Source organism: Eleutherodactylus coqui, chromosome 5 (genome assembly GCF_035609145.1).
Source record: "Eleutherodactylus coqui strain aEleCoq1 chromosome 5, aEleCoq1.hap1, whole genome shotgun sequence".
NCBI classification, from domain to species: Eukaryota; Metazoa; Chordata; class Amphibia; order Anura; family Eleutherodactylidae; genus Eleutherodactylus; species Eleutherodactylus coqui.
In genome coordinates this window covers 3,680,738-3,698,801 of record NC_089841.1, presented here as the reverse complement: position 1 = coordinate 3,698,801, position 18,064 = coordinate 3,680,738, and the positions used below count along the sequence as shown (strand labels likewise).

General features: G+C 47.3%; 1 protein-coding gene across 1 annotated transcript in view; it reads left to right on the top strand.

Annotated features, from left to right (window-relative positions):
- The window catches only part of LOC136627267 (zinc finger protein 304-like), a 218,256-nt gene that overhangs the window by 170,151 nt on the left and 30,041 nt on the right, over positions 1 to 18,064 (top strand). The window lies entirely within an intron of this gene.

Here is an 18,064-nt window from a genome sequence, read left to right as displayed (position 1 = left end):
ACTAAACTTTTTTTTTTTTTTTTTAACCTGTCCCTTGTGTGAGACCGCCGGGAGGACTCAGGGGATTGTAAGTGAGGAATAACCTCGTCCGCAGAGTCCAGTCTGGTGTTCAGTATTCTGTATAGTAGCCCCTGTTATGTACGATGGTCTCATCATGTGTGAGACCGCCGGGAGGGGATTGTAAGTGAGGAATAACCTCGTCCGCAGAGTCCAGTCTGGTGTTCAGTATTCCATATAGTAGCCCGTTATGTACGATGGTCTCATCATGTGTGAGACCGCCGGGAGGGGATTGTGAGTGAGGAATAACCTCGTCCGCAGAGCCCAGTCTGGTGTTCAGTATTCCATATAGTAGCCCCTGTTATATACGATGGTCTCATCATGTGTGAGACCGCCGGGAGGGGATTGTAAGTGAGGAATAACCTCGTCCGCAGAGTCCAGTCTGGTGTTCAGTATTCTGTATAGTAGCTCCTGTTATGTACGATGGTCTCATCATGTGTGAGACCGCCGGGAGGGGATTGTAAGTGAGGAATAACCTCGTCCGCAGAGTCCAGTCTGGTGTTCAGTATTCCATATAGTAGCCCGTTATGTACGATGGTCTCATCATGTGTGAGACCGCCGGGAGGGGATTGTGAGTGAGGAATAACCTCGTCCGCAGAGCCCAGTCTGGTGTTCAGTATTCCGTATAGTAGCCCCTGTTATATACGATGGTCTCATCATGTGTGAGACCGCCGGGAGGGGATTGTAAGTGAGGAATAACCTCGTCCGCAGAGTCCAGTCTGGTGTTCAGTATTCTGTATAGTAGCCCCTGTTATGTACGATGGTCTCATGTGTGAGACCGCCGGGAGGGGATTGTAAGTGAGGAATAACCTCGTCCGCAGAGTCCAGTCTGGTGTTCAGTATTCTGTATAGTAGCCCCCGTTATGTACGATGATCTTATCATGTGTGAGACCGCCGGGAGGTGATTGTAAGTGAGGAATAACCTCGTCCGCAGAGCCCAGTCTGGTGTTCAGTATTCAGTATAGTAGCCCCTGTTATGTACGATGGTCTCATCATGTGTGAGACCGCCGGGAGGGGATTGTAAGTGAGGAATAACCTCGTCCGCAGAGTCCAGTCTGGTGTTCAGTATTCCGTATAGTAGCCCCTGTTATGTACGATGGTCTCATCATGTGTGAGACCGCCGGGGGGACTCAGGGGATTGTAAGTGAGGAATACCCTCGTCCGGCAGAGTCCAGTCTGGTGTTCAGTATTCCGTATAGTAGCCCCTGTTATGTACGATGGTCTCATCATGTGTGAGACCGCTGGGAGGGGATTGTAAGTGAGGAATAACCTCGTCCGCAGAGCCCAGTCTGGTGTTCAGTATTCCGTATAGTAGCCCCTGTTATGTACGATGGTCTCATCATGTGTGAGACCGCTGGGAGGGGATTGTAAGTGAGGAATAACCTCGTCCGCAGAGCCCAGTCTGGTGTTCAGTATTCTGTATAGTAGCCCCCGTTATGTACGATGGTCTCACCATGTATGAGACCGCCGGGAGGGGATTGTAAGTGTGGAATAACCTCGTCCGCAGAGTCCAGTCTGGTGTTCAGTATTCTGTATAGTAGCCCCTGTTATGTACGATGGTCTCATGTGTGAGACCGCCGGGAGGGGATTGTAAGTGAGGAATAACCTCGTCCGGCAGAGCCCAGTCTGGTGTTCAGTATTCTGTATAGTAGCCCCTGTTATGTACGATGGTCTCATCATGTGTGAGACCGCCGGGAGGGGATTGTAAGTGAGGAATAACCTCGTCCGCAGAGTCCAGTCTGGTGTTCAGTATTCTGTATAGTAGCCCCTGTTATGTACAATGGTCTCATCATGTGTGAGACCGCCGGGAGGACTCAGGGGATTGTAAGTGAGGAATAACCTCGTCCGCAGAGCCCAGTCTGGTGTTCAGTATTCCGTATAGTAGCCCCTGTTATGTATGATAGTCTCATCATGTGTGAGACCGCCGGGAGGGGATTGTAAGTGAGGAATAACCTCGTCCGCAGAGTCCAGTCTGGTGTTCAGTATTCCGTATAGTAGCCCCTGTTATGTATGATGATCTCATCATGTGTGAGACCGCCGGGAGGGGATTGTAAGTGAGGAATAACCTCGTCCGGCAGAGCCCAGTCTGGTGTTCAGTATTCCGTATAGTGGCCCCTGTTATGTACGATGGTCTCATCATGTGTGAGACCGCCGGGAGGGGATTGTAAGTGAGGAATAACCTCGTCCGCAGAGTCCAGTCTGGTGTTCAGTATTCTGTATAGTAGCCCCTGTTATGTACGATGGTCTCATCATGTGTGAGACTGCCGAGAGGGGATTGTAAGTGAGGAATAACCTCGTCCGCAGAGCCCAGTCTGGTGTTCAGTATTCCGTATAGTGGCCCCTGTTATGTACGATGGTCTCATCATGTGTGAGACCGCCGGGAGGACTCAGGGGATTGTAAGTGAGGAATAACCTCGTCCGCAGAGCCCAGTCTGGTGTTCAGTATTCCGTATAGTAGCCCCTGTTATGTACGATGGTCTCATCATGTGTGAGACCGCCGGGAGGACTCAGGGGATTGTAAGTGAGGAATAACCTCGTCCGCAGAGCCCAGTCTGGTGTTCAGTATTCCGTATAGTAGCCCCTGTTATGTACGATGGTCTCATCATGTGTGAGACCGCCGGGAGGGGATGGTAAGTGAGGAATAACCTCGTCCGCAGAGTCCAGTCTGGTGTTCAGTATTCCGTATAGTAGCCCCTGTTATGTACGATGGTCTCATCATGTGTGAGACCACCGGGAGGGAATTGTGAGTGAGGAATAACCTCGTCCGGCAGAGCCCAGTCTGGTGTTCAGTATTCCGTATAGTAGCTCCTGTTATGTACGATGGTCTCATCATGTGTGAGACCGCCGGGAGGACTCAGGGGATTGTAAGTGAGGAATAACCTCATCCGGCAGAGTCCAGTCTGGTGTTCAGTATTCTGTATAGTAGCCCCTGTTATGTACGATGGTCTCATCATGTGTGAGACCGCCGGGAGGGGTTTGTAAGTGAAGAATAACCTAATCTGGCAGAGTCCAGTCTGGTGTTCAGTATTCAGTATAGTAGCCCCCGTTATGTACGATGGTCTCATCATGTGTGAGACCGCCGGGAGGGGATTGTAAGTGAGGAATAACCTCGTCCGGCAGAGTCCAGTCTGGTGTTCAGTATTCTGTATAGTAGCCCCCGTTATGTATAATGGTCTCATGATGTGTGAGACCGCCGGGAGGGGATAGTAAGTGAGGAATAACCACGTCCGGCAGAGCCCAGTCTGGTGTTCAGTATTCTGTATAGTGGCCCCTGTTATGTACGATGGTCTCATCATGTGTGAGACCGCCGGGAGGACTCAGGGGATTGTAAGTGAGGAATAACCTCGTCCGCAGAGCCCAGTCTGGTGTTCAGTATTCCGTATAATAGCCCCTGTTATGTACGAAGGTCTCATCATGTGTGAGACCGCCGGGAGGACTCAGGGGATTTTAAGTGAGGGATAACCTCGTCCGGCAGCGTCCAGTCTGGTGTTCAGTATTCTGTATAGTAGCCCCCATTATGTACGATGGTCTCATCATGTGTGAGACCGCCGGGAGGGTATTGTAAGTGAGGACTAACCTCGTCCAGCAGAGTCCAGTCTGGTGTTCAGTATTCTGTATAGTAGCCCCTGTTATGTATGATGGTCTCATCATGTGTGAGACCGCCGGGAGGACTCAGGGGATTGTAAGTGAGGAATAACCTCGTCCGGCAGAGCCCAGTCTGGTGTTCAGTATTCTGTATAGTAGCCCCTGTTATGTACGATGGTCTCATCATGTGTGAGACTGCCGGGAGGGGATTGTAAGTGAGGAATAACCTCGTCCGGCAGAGCCCAGTCTGGTGTTCAGTATTCTGTATAGTAGCCCCTGTTATGTACGATGGTCTCATCATGTGTGAGACTGCCGGGAGGCGATTGTAAGTGAGGAATAACCTCGTCCAGCAGAGCCCAGTCTGGTGTTCAGTATTCTGTATAGTAGCCCCTGTTATGTACGATGGTCTCATCATGTGTGAGACTGCCGGGAGGGGATTGTAAGTGAGGAATAACCTCGTCCGGCAGAGCCCAGTCTGGTGTTCAGTATTCTGTATAGTAGCCCCCGTTATGTTCGATGGTCTCATCATGTGTGAGACCGCTGGGAGGACTCAGGGGATTTTAAGTGAGGAATAACCTCGTCCGGCAGAGTCCAGTCTGGTGTTCAGTATTCCGTATAGTAGCCCCCGTTATGTTCGATGGTCTCATCATGTGTGCAAATGCCGTTAGGGACAAGGAGCTGCCCTGCCGTGTCCCATGGGATCTAGTGAAGGGGCTGGTGATGGCGCCGGCGGCATAGATCTGTGCTGCGGGGTGGTATATATAGAGCCATTATGGATGTGAGTAACCGGCCCAACCACAAACTTCAGCAGCCCCTCTGAGGGACAGTCAGGGCTTCAGCCAGGCTTAGGCAATGGGATAAGTGCCTGCAGCATCTCCGGTGGAACATAACCTTTTGTCATCGTTTCATTGAACCCCTTGGTGGAGTATGAGGCTCGGGTAATTTTGTGGGCTTTCTTATAGTCCTCCGTAAGACAGTCTTCTCCCGGGATTTGTTTATCTTTAGGGAATTAATGCCGTTGAGTAGTTCAGCCATATTAAATGGTTGTGATGGCGTCTAATTCCTCTGGGCTTGGTGAAGGAAGCTGCACATAAAAGGGGTTACATGGTTCTGTGTAGTGGAATCGTCATTGGCTCGGTTACACAATGATTTATAATAGTCCGCCAGTTTATCCACAATTCCTTGTTGTCTTCGGGGTCCTTTAATAAATGGAGTGTGAGATCTGGTTGTACGGGCCGTAACTTGTCTTGTGATAGGGCACTTGGTTTGTTGTCGTGCCAATAGTAGGTCCTTCCAGTTTTCCCAAGGCCGGGTCGTGTTCGTGAGCCATTCTTGGAGCAGCTGGTGGAGAATAAGAAGAGTTGTTAAGTCTGTTTGGTGTACAGAGTGTGGATGGTAGTGACAATAGTAAGGTGGTTCTGTGTTATCATATGAGGCCTGTTTTATGAGATGACCTCTCACAACGGCCATATGGGCGCACCATAGAGTAGAGTCAGACTCCTCCCCATTGTCATGAAGCTCAGAATAGTCTGGTAACATTGTTAGTGAATGAGGGGCATACTTTGGGGGTTTTAGGATATAGTTGTTCAGACTTTACTAGTTGGGTGGTGTAGTTGTTACTGAATCAGCAGTTCTGGGTCGTCTGACTGCATCGTAATATCAATAGTATTAGAAATGACCCTACTAATAAGACCCCCTATTCACAGCATAGTTCTGGGTGGTCCGACCATGTTGTGATGCCTATAGTAGTAGAAATGACCCCACTAATAAGACCCCTATTCACCAGCATAGTTCTGGGTGGTCCAACCACATTGTGATGCCTATAGTAGTAGAAATGACTCCACTAATAAGACCCCTATTCACCAGCATAGTCTCCGGTGGTCCGAACATGTTGTATTGCCTATAGTAGTAGAAATGTCCCCACTCATAAGACCTCTATTCACAGCATAGTTCTGGGTGGTCCGACTGCGTCGTGATGCCTATAGTAGTAGAAATGACCCCACTAATAAGACCCCTATTCACAGCATAGTTCTAGGTGGTCTGACCGCGTCGTGATGCCTATAGTAGTAGAAATGACTCCACTAATAAGACCTCTATACACCAGCATGGAATCTATTCTGCTCCACATCTCATCGGGGGTTGAAAACGCCAAATGTCAAAACAGACGGATCATGAGTGTGGTGGTGTACATACAAGCCCAGAGTGCTTTGTTAAAGTCACCCACCCAAACTATAGAGCCCCCCCCCCCTTATATTGGTTAATTATGGCTGGGACCATCTTAACACATCTGTGTCATCTCCATTTCGGGCATATATCGCCACTATGGTGAAGCGGGCACTAATGGTGTGCCCATCGTCATCAGTAATGTCCTTCTCCGGGGGGAATGCTGCGGTATATTTACACTCCGCCTCTCTTTTGTGTTGCCGGGCAGATCTGCGGGGATTGTTTATGGTGTAATCTGTGTATCCCCTCTAAGGGTTTCCTGAACACACAACATGTCGTCTTCTCAAAGGGAGAAATCCTCTGGGAAAACTCCTTATAAATGTCCGGAGTATGCTGCAGTATATACAATGCCGTCCGGACCTCCTAACCGTCAGTGGGGTCTGTCTGGTGCCGTTTCAGTTTGGCGCGTGCTGCGTCTGTCAGTGGGGTCTGTCCGGTGCCGTTTCAGTTTTGTGGTTGCTGCGTCGGGAGGATTCTGCTGCCCGATGTCCTACATACATCCCAACCCACTCGGACATTGTAGACCTCTACATTGGGCTCTACAACACTGTAACAAGCAGCTCTGAACTTGGAGGAGAGTCGGCAGGGTGGTGTCTGAGTTCTCCCTGGGTTGATTTTCCTCACCCTGGATTGGCTATCGGTCCAACCGATCCAGATGAGGAGAACCCTATCAGGACTTTGTGTTACCTGTGTTTCACACTTCATAAAACACATTTCCTTTACCATCTTCTTAAAGGGGTATTCCCATGACTTGCTTCACAACCGCTCTGTGCTTCCTGGTTGCTGCTGACCAGAACATGTGACAGCTGCAGCCAATCACTGACCACAGCACTGACCTTCTATTTTGTCTTCGCGGGCGTGTACTATGGGCAGCAACAGGGCACTGCTATGGGCTCTAACAGCGGCCCAACCTATGCTAACATATTTATGCGTCGCTTCGAAGAACAGTATGTCCAAACCTCCCGATTCTGGCCTAAGGTTAGGCCATGGCTACGCTACATTGATGATAACCTCCTGGTCTGGGATGATTTGTTGGCTTCATTGATCGATTTCCAGGGATACTTGAATTCAGTCTGTCCAAAATTGCAATTTGTTTGTTTCATCAACTGAAAACGTCCAAATTTTGGACGTTTTGCCAATAGACTAATTACTGATTTGCTCATTAAAAAAACCTGATAGAAATAGCTTGTTACATTAGAACAGCTTTCATCCCGTTAAAATGACTCATTACCCTTTAGCCAAATGCTAAGAGTGTGTAGGGTCACAGATGAATCCCATGTAGACACCAGATTGGAAGAGATGAGTCTTACATTTAAAGGGGTTGTCCCGCGCCGAAACGGGTTTTTTTTTTTTTCAACCCCCCCCCCGTTCGGCGCGAGACAACCCCGATGCAGGGAGGTAAAGAAAGCTCACCGGAGCGCTTACCTTAATCCCCGCGCTCCGGTGACTTCTCTACTCACCGCTGAAGATGGCCTCTTCCTCCGTGGACCGCAGCTCTTCTGTGCGGTCCACTGCCGATTCCAGCCTCCTGATTGGCTGGAATCGGCACGTGACGGGGCGGAGCTACACGGAGCTACACGGAGCCCCATAGAAGACTGCAGAAGACCCGGACTGCGCAAGCGCGGCTAATTTGGCCATCGGAGGCCAAAAATTAGTCGGCTCCATGGAGACGAGGACGCCAGCAACGGAGCAGGTAAGTATAAAACTTTTTATAACTTCTGTATGGCTCATAATTAATGCACAATGTACATTACAAAGTGCATTATTATGGCCATACAGAAGTGTATAGACCCACTTGCTTTCATGGGACATCTCCTTTAAGGCAAGAGGATACCTGAGCTCGTTAGTCAGTAACACCCTTGAAAAGGTGAAAGGTATCAGACGGGAGACCCTATTCATTCCAAAAATGAAGAAATCAACTAACAGAATCCCTTCTGTTTCCACATACGGTGTGATGAGCGAGAAGGTGTCAAGCATCATCAAGACATTGGCCATTGCTATTCAATGGGTGTGAGAACATCAGCGAATTTAAGGAGAAGCCAATTATGGCTTATAGACGAGCACCTCCTTTAAAAGACAAATTGGTGAAGGCACCCTGATTCAGGGACTTCAGCTTCACAGAGGCTATTGGTAATTACCCATCTTACCACGGCTCTTGTTGGAGTAACATGATACGAGGGGACGGCTTCTGTCATCCCTACACGGGACGCAGATTAAAAATCAAGCATAGGTACTCGTGCACTTCGACGTTTGTGATATACCTGATCACCTGCCCTTGTGGCGTAGGCTACGTAGGCGAGACACTAGAAATTAGGACACGCATTGTAAATCACGAGAGCACAATACGAAACAAACTCATTAGTCTCCCGGTACTGAAGCACACGATCGTTAAGATCCCAAGTGATTGATCACGTTCCCCCTTTGGTTAGGGGGGGGGACCGCCAATTGTTACTAAAAAGAAAGAATTGAGATGGATATATGAGCTGGATACTTTGTCCCCTGAAGGACTCCATGTTGAGCACCTTTACATGCCGTTCATTGAGGCTCGTCTTGCCGTCCGACATACTCCTGCTTGTCTCTTTAGATGGTGATGTTTGGCTCCGTGCTGCAGGGTCGCCCACCTGGGATTTATTGGCTTCTTATTGACTTACTCCGTTTTTTCCTCCCTTCTCCCCCCCCCCCTTCTCCCCTCCCCTCCCCCGTGGTTTTCTCCTCCTCCACATAGTTTGGTTTGTGACAATTAATTGAATCGGTGACCTTCTATCAAATTAATGAATTTAGATGATTTTTTTATTAATTAATTGCATTTCAAAACATAATGGAAAATGATTAAACACGGACTTCCTTTATTATCCTAATTGTCCTTTATTCTATCCCATAATAGACCGCTTACACGTGATATATAGTAGGGCTCGTTATCCATGTAGCTGTATATTGTAATGTAATGATGACTATTTCTGCACTTCATTACTGTAACTTGTTATACAGTATACAATTAATAAATATCTACCGCACTCTATTGACGTAGTTGTATTATTACGGTATATAGCGATACTCCATTACATCACAATGGGCGCTCCTGCTTATAAGGTCACCACTTGCTCCGGGTCTGTGATATAACAGATGTAAAGCTTGCACCGTTTCTCTGAGAGCCGGTTGAATAATAATCCCAAAGACCGGGAGTGATAGTACAGCGGAGTTGAGTAGGACATGGTTGGTGGGACAACCGCGACAAGCCACGCATGTGGGTTGGGTTAGGAGTGTTGTGGAAACGCTTGCAGTAAGGTGATGATGCGGTTACGCTGTGACGTAATGACGCTTTCGCGCATGCGCACTACACAACTCCATTCTCCGTGGGTCAGTAATGACTATGTGGTCACGGAGCTTGCGCGGTGCGCTGTTTTGTGACGTCTGAATGCCCCTGCGTTGCCGGCTAATACCGATGACCTTGGAAGTGGAAATGTTCCAACCAGAAGGTATGTGCAATATGGGTGTTCCTAATTGGGTGATATGACTGACCACCACTATTTAAATGAGAGCTTGTGTATAGGGTGGGCATCCTGGAGCATGGACTTAGCGCCCTGTTTCATCCATTAGCGGTATGTATTTTAATTTGTTGGTATGTATACACACTGTTGTGTTGATCTTTGTTTTACTATTTCTCACCTATGTATGGTATATTCACTGTTTGTATTGCCTGCTGTTGATTTCTAGGCTTGATAAACACCGTAAGCAGTAGAAATGTTGCCTTTTTAAATGATGACACAATAAAGAAAGTCCTTTTCACATAAAGATGTTCTGAAGCAGCTGTTATGCTGCCACTTCCTCAATATCCTTACATTTGACCATTACAAGGGGTTGTTGGTCTACAACCCGGAGGTTGGCTTGGCATTTTTTGCGAGTTTATACGCATTGGTTTTCCTCCTCCCCAAATTGGGTCATTCCTCCTGGGGATAAATTGAGTGCTGTTGACGTACTACTCTTTGGACCTTCTATAGCCAGTGATTGGCTGCAGCAGTCACATGATCTGGTCAGCAGCAACCAGGGAGGACATAGCGGTTGTGAAGCAATTTTAAGTAATAGAAAAACGCTTATAAATGTTTCCTTATTATCTCCAGGAAGTTTATGATGTTTTTTGTGTTTTTCCCATTGTTTCACATTCTTTCCCTTCAGGTCCCTACATGATTGATTCATCAGAGATGGAGGAGGACAGAAACAAGATGGCAGAAAGTGTATTACATCTCACCCTAGAGATACTCTTCCAGCTAACTGGGGAGGTGAGACAGTGATGATGTCACTGTAGAGGGGAGAGAGTCTGATGATGTCATACTACATCATTCTTATGGGGTTAACAGATGATGTCACTGGGGAGGGGAGAGTCTTATGATGTCATACTACATTATGCTTATCTATGGGGCTAACAGATGATGTCACTGGGGAGGGGGGAGAGAGTCTGAAGGGGTCACTGGGGAGGGGGGAGAGAGTCTGAAGGGGTCACTGGGGAGGGGGGAGAGAGTCTGAAGGGGTCACTGGGGAGGGGGGAGAGAGTCTGAAGGGGTCACTGGGGAGGGGGGAGAGAGTCTGAAGGGGTCACTGGGGAGGGGGGAGAGAGTCTGAAGGGGTCACTGGGGAGGGGGGAGAGAGTCTGAAGGGGTCACTGGGGAGGGGGGAGAGAGTCTGAAGGGGTCACTGGGGAGGGGGGAGAGAGTCTGAAGGGGTCACTGGGGAGGGGGGAGGGAGTCTGAAGGGGTCACTGGGGAGGGGGGAGGGAGTCTGAAGGGGTCACTGGGGAGGGGGGAGGGAGTCTGAAGGGGTCACTGGGGAGGGGGGAGGGAGTCTGAAGGGGTCACTGGGGAGGGGGGAGGGAGTCTGAAGGGGTCACTGGGGAGGGGGGAGGGAGTCTGAAGGGGTCACTGGGGAGGGGGGAGGGAGTCTGAAGGGGTCACTGGGGAGGGGGGAGGGAGTCTGAAGGGGTCACTGGGGAGGGGGGAGGGAGTCTGAAGGGGTCACTGGGGAGGGGGGAGGGAGTCTGAAGGGGTCACTGGGGAGGGGGGAGGGAGTCTGAAGGGGTCACTGGGGAGGGGGGAGGGAGTCTGAAGGGGTCACTGGGGAGGGGGGAGGGAGTCTGAAGGGGTCACTGGGGAGGGGGGAGGGAGTCTGAAGGGGTCACTGGGGAGGGGGTGTCAGGGAAATTTCTGCGTACAGCACCAATCAGGCCCACCCCACTTGCCCCGCTGCCAGCAGTAAAGAAGAAAACACCACACACGGAAGTCTGGTATAGTTCCTCACACGGGGACATGACTGCGCACTTTATTACAGATTACATGGGATCTTATACCCTTTGGTCTCATCACTAGGAATGTGTGATGGGCTCATTGGCTCAAATTCACAGTATAACCATATACGGGAAGTCCGGATTTCCGGCTGAGACAGTGAAAACAGTCGTTATCTTGATACGGCGCCTCTGGCTTGTGTACAGAAAATCACGTATTCAATTAAAGGGGTGGTCTCGCGAAAGCAAGTGGGTCTATACACTTCTGTATGGCCATATTAATGCACTTTGTAATATACATCGTGCATTAAATATGAGCCATACAGAAGTTATTCACTTACCTGCTCCGTTGCTAGCGTCCCCGTTGCCATGGTTCCGTCTAATTTCGGTGTCTTCTTGCCTTTTTAGACGCGCTTGCGCAGATCCGTCTTCTCCCTTCTTCTCCCTTCGGCAGCATCGGCATTTTGGCTCCGCCCCCTTGTACGCATCATCGCGTAGCTCCGCCCCATGACGTGTGCCGGTTCCAGCCTCCTGATTGGCTGGAATCGGCACATGACGGGGGCGGAGCTACGCGATGACGCGAAAAGGGGGCGGAGCCAAAACGCCGATGCTTCCAAGACCAGCCGAAGGGAGAAGATGCATCTGCGCAAGCGCGTCTAAAAAAGCAAGAAGACACCGAAGTTAGACGGAACCATGGCAACGGGGACGCTAGCAACGGAGCAGGTAAGTGAATAACTTCTGTATGGCTCATATTTAATGCACGATGTATATTACAAAGTGCATTAATATGGCCATACAGAAGTGTATAGACCCACTTGCTTTCGCGAGACCACCCCTTTAACTCCAGTGCAAAGAATCACCCACTCAATTCTAAGAAAGCGGCTAAGCATGCATTCTTCATATCTCTTCTCTCCTTCACTTTAACCTTCATCCTTCATCTAGTTTCTTTGGACATTCTTTCTCTGTTTGCCTTGCAACGCATCTTGGCATATCTGATATAAGGCGAAGTATAAGGCGAAGCACCAGACCTTGCACTCTTCCTCGGTCGCCTCTCCCTTGCGTCAGGGTTTCTCCATTGCCCGTAAGTCCCTACTCCTAGGAGGGGGGACCCCCTACCTCACCTCAGAAGGAGGCCATGGATTCCCTGGGCTCATTTCCGGGCATCCATACCCTCTATCTGTACAAGTTAACACCCCACAGGGTGCGCCCTCGCCGGAACCTAAGGTCTTCTGCACTATCCCTAGGCAAATGGAAGTCCACTGACAGTTCATCTTAGGAGACCGGGGCGGCGCAGTACTAGTCCATTTCTCCATTCTTCTGGTAACGTACCTGGTTGGCACTATCGGAACTGGCTCTTCATCTTTTTCAAACAAGGGAAACGTTGGTGTCACATTATCCAGTCCCTTACTCATACTCTTTTTGATCAAAGGGATAATACACATACAGGAAATTACATACCCAACCTCTTTCTGCTAAAATCATATCCAGGGCCACTCTATTTTGGAACGCCATGGATGCAGTGGGCCCTAACTGGTCAGCTAACCCTTGCAAAGCATCTCTGGTGTAGTTTACAAATCTCTGCTGATTGTAATATATATAATTCATCCAATCTACATTATTATTAACAGTGACAATAGCAAATAAGGACTCAAAACCTGCTTTAACCTGATCTCTAGAATTAAATTCATCTGGCACCCCCCTTGGCACTCCTATTGCATCTACGTGTACATGTGGATAAAAGTTACCACCTGGAGTCTCAACTTCTCTCTTAGCACGATGCGTTGTTGGATTCTCACCCTCAGTGTAGTCTTCATATTGCACATTTGATTGTATTAATTTGTTCTGATCCCTGAAACACGGGGCTAGTGTACAGTAGTCAAAGGTGTGTGTGGCTATGTGTGTGTTAGAGAAATTGTACCACAATGTCACTGTGACAGCCACTTCCGCCAAGGTCCCCAACCCTGCCCATAGCATGTAAAGGATATGCAGGATCATGAGTTCTTTCAGTGCGAAGTGTGGATCCAAGTGGGCTTTCCTTCGAGCTTGACTGCAGTTGGGGTGGTGAGCAACATCTGGTAGGGACATTCAAACAGGGTTTCTCTCTCAAACTTTTTTACATAGACCCTGTCACCTGGTTTCAGATTGTGACACTCATCTGTAGGACCAGGGAGGAAAGCAGAGACTACAGAATGGATTACTAACAATTCCTTGGAGAGACCTATGACAAAATTAACAAGAAAATCATTCCCCAAACTCAGCTACTGTGGCATGTACCCTCCGGAGAAAAAGAACTAATGGAAAACACTCAATTCAAGAGTTGCCCGTTTCCTCCATTGCCTTTTGTATCTACTTTCCCACTACTCCGCGGATGGTAGGGTGTGTGAAAAGCCTGGAATATACCCAAAGCAGACATGATGTATTGCATTATTTCACCTGTGAAGTGTGTACCTTTGTTTGACTCAATCACTTCCGGTACCCCATATCTGCAGATTACCTCATTCATGAGCTTCTGTGCAGTTACCTGCTTATTTACTTTGGTAACAGGGTAAGTCTCTCCAACCTGAAAAGAAATCAACAACAAGCACATATTCATGCTTCCCAACAAGTGGGAGCTGAATGTAGCCAATTTGCAATCCCTGAAATGGGTAGAGTGGCCCCGGCAAGTGTTATGTGGCAAATTTTACTTCTGCCCTGTTGCTTACGGCAAAGATCATGCAAAACTGGACAAATGATGCAGCAGCTACAGAAACCCCAGGAGCCACCCGTCCTCGTTCAAGCGTTGACATCATTGCTGCTTTGAGAAGTGCGTCTTTCCATGCATCAGCTGGGTCATCATGGGGCACAGGGACCGTGGTAGGCAAGTGCTGTTGACTGTTCGCCATACGCCGTCCCGTTTCTGCTGTTCCCATATTTAGTCCATTTGTCTTTTTCTTCCTTGCTGGCTTGTAACTGTAAAGTCTTTAGCATATCAAAGTCCAAGTTTTTTTTTATCAAAGTCCAAGTTGTTAGTCAAAGGCCAAAGTGTAATCAAAGTCCAAAGTTATTGTTAAATTCTTCTTTTCTTCTATGGCTTGAGGGCCGCTGCCTTTGCTGTGTGGTCTGTGATGGCGTTGCCTCTTGCTTCTCCGATGTAGGAATTGGTGTGAGCTCTCCATTTTGTCAGGTAGAAGTAGGGCCTCTGTGAGACCGCTGCATCATTCTTAATTGGCTGTCCTACTGAGATAACAAGCTGTCTGGCCTTCCATATTGGGTCGTAATCATGAGCTATGCCAAATGCATACCGGGAGTCAGTGTAAATGTTTGCCGTCTTACCTGGGGCCACTCTACACGCCTCCGTGAGTGCTTTTAATTCCGCTTCTTGTGCTGAGACATGCGGAGGCAGAGATTCTGCTTTTACCGTGTCATGTTGTGTTACGACTGCATAACCGGAGTGGAGTTGTCAATCACCCTGGTACCATCTATAAAAAGCAACTCAAAATATGCATTAACAAGGGCTTTCAGTAACTTTTTAAAACTTAAATTTTCTTGTTGCATCAATGCTAGACAATCATGCTGATATTCTATTTCAAAAAGATCAGAATCTTGTTGCAAAAAATTTAAAAATGGCTGATTTGCAATACCTAGATCACCTATGCCTTCTCCTCCCCCCCCCCCCCCCCCTTTGAACCAGGGTACTCAATTGTAAGAAGAGTACCCGGTTTCAAGGTAGTATAACATTGTAAAAAGATTTGATGGATGCAGATAAGGCCTGTAAGATGTTAGCACCAATAACAGAGACATGAGTTACATCAGGGCAGAATAATCTACAAACACCTATTAATATTTGAAATGTGAGATCCTTTAAGCAAATTCATTATTAATCTGATCCTGCCTGCAATGTCTTATCAAATTTGAGAGAGAAAAAAACAAAACAAAAAAAACTTTTACTAGCTACTCAAGATCCTCACCCCCTCCCTTGTGGACAAGAGGGATGAAACATTACGTCCTTTACATCATCTAGCTCCACCCCTTCGATACTGGCTGCGTGCGTCTTTTTTCCTAACTTCATTTCAGCTGTACAGTCTAAGCATCCACATCACAACCAAGCAAAGTCCCATGCATGGGGAGGACTTTTATCCCCAGTCATTACCTGCATCACACACTCACCACAGCCCGAACACGGGTCACTAACTCTCATCCATCCATGCGCTCAAGTCTGCTCCGCCACCCCCCATTGAAGGTGTACCAGTACATACAGATGCACAGACAAAAAAAGTTTGACAAACAAACATACATCAGTTGAAAAACATTGAGGTGAGTGCTATAATGTTATAAAGTACATGATTCTATTGGGATGAGATTGTGAATGAGCGCTATTTATGACAAATTATGTGAAAAAGTTTGCTGAGTGACTGAGACATTCTATATTTCTTATCTACTGAAGCTATTATATGCTATATTAAACGCTGAAGTATTTTAGAATGTGTGGGTATCTTTCAGCCCCCCTTGTCTTTCTTTCTCTGTATTTGACCCTGAGCTGAAAGCCCCCACCTTTGCAAAATATCTGTTATCTCTATATGAATATGCAAAACCAACTGAACAGAGTTGTTTTAGTTTAACTATTCCCTGCATTTGAACTCATAAATAACACATATCCTGGGACCCTGCAACATGTTTTTCATTTTCAGCCCCTGTATAAGTAAGAATATACCTTAGAAATTGCTATATTTCCTGCCTACTAAGACAGTATAATTAATTAAATTCATTTCAAGCCTCCATTCCATTTAAGCAAGCAAAGATATTATCCAGGGTCATTATTTCATTCTCTCTGCTTTGTTATCGCTTGACCTTGAAAACTAAACACAGACTCTGCAGCTTCAGGTAAACAAACCTTCTCCTCTAAAAGCAAGCTCAGTTAACCATTTGCACACATATATACACATACACATACATCTATATCTATCTAGTATTATACACCTTCTCCTCTCTTTGCCAACAAATCACATGCATTGTAACCTTCTCGACTTTGCTTGTTTCCCATATTTCTCTCCCTACCTAACTGCCAATGTAACCTTCAGTAGACACTCTCCCGACACCCTCTTGATCACTTACTGTACTTTCCAACATTTCACTTACGGATACTTTCTTAATACGTGTACATACTTAACTTTCTCTGACTGTCTCTCTGCTTCTCCTCCTCACTCCAGCACTTTCTAGCAAACCTTGGTCTTTCAAGGCACGCTTCTTGGTCCTAAAGACCTCCTCCCAGACACCATGCTGTAATCTACCATGCGGGTCCTTGTTACACATTTTCATAAGTTTTCTTACATTTTACAGATTGTAACTCTCCTCCACCAATTGATCCGCACGGCGGCAGCCCTTGAGGGGCTCTGTCTTCTTTAATAAGGTCTTACGCATATTAGAACAACAATAATAATAATAATACGCTCCATAGAATGCATCCTTTTGACCCGAATTGTCAGCCCCTTATATATGGCAAAACAACCGAAGGCATCTTCTTCTATGGAACCAGTCCCAAAGAGTGCATCCCTCTCCTCAGCTAAACCATCAACAACTAAACTAAACTAAAACCGAGGGTCCCTTCTTCTATGAGACCTAACTCATAGAGTGCATCCCTCTCCTCAGCTAAACCATTAACAACTAAAACAACGGAGGGTTCCTTCTTCTATGGGACCTGTCTCACAGAGTGCATCCCTCTCCTCAGCTAAACCATTAACAACTAAAACAACCGAGGGTTCCTTCTTCTATGAGACCAAATGAAAAAGAAAGAGAAGAAAAAAATTCTGCAGATACAACAAACAACCTTCACTATTGCTAAAACGCTACGGACTTCAAAGTACAAATAGACTAATGACTAGTCCCTGGGTGAGCGATTGGTGCGCATATCACGGTCAGTGGTCCGTGACGGCAAACCTGAAGCCCACGAGTTACCGTGTAGAACTCTTAACCCAACCCGTCCGGTCACAAAACACAGATAGTCCCTCCCGCTGCAAGACTCGCAGTGTAAAACACAACATAAATATATGCTGGTCTTACCTGGAGTTCTGTGAGTTGATCAGGCTCGGTTTGCAGCAGGACGGCTTCCCCGTGGCGTGGATCCGGGTGGACAAGGCTGCACGGCTCCGGTTTTGTCGCCCCACGTTGGGCGCCAATTGTCAGGGAAATTTCTGCGTACAGCATCAATCAGGCCCACCCCACTTGCCCCGCTGCCGGCGGTAAAGAAGAAAACACCACACACGGAAGTCTGGTATAGTTCCTCACACGGGGACATGACTGCGCACTTTATTACAGATTACATGGGATCTTATACCCTTTGGTCTCATCACTAGGAATGTGTGATGGGCTCATTGGCTCAAATTCACAGTATAACCATATACGGGAAGTCCGGATTTCCGGCTGAGACAGTGAAAACAGTCGTTATCTTGATACGGCGCCTCTGGCTTGTGTACAGAAAATCACGTATTCAATTAACTCCAGTGCAAAGAATCACCCACTCAATTCTAAGAAAGCGGCTAAGCATGCATTCTTCATATCTCTTCTCTCCTTCACTTTAACCTTCATCCTTCATCTAGTTTCTTTGGACATTCTTTCTCTGTTTGCCTTGCAACGCATCTTGGCATATCTGATATAAGGCGAAGTATTAAGTTTTTCATAGAGTTAGTACATATAAGAATAAAGTTAGTATACATATAAAAAGAAAGGCACAGAACTATATCTATATAAATGTAAATATTCCAGTGTTTTCTTTTCTACCTACAAGGATATATATATTTCCTTCTCAGGGGGAGAAAGTCTGAAGTCACACTACATCATTCTTATCTATTGGGATAACAGATGATGTCACTGTAGAGGTGATGGACTCTGGTAATGTCTGTAGTGATATTTATTAATGTCTCCCTGTATCCAGGATTACACAGTAGTGAAGAC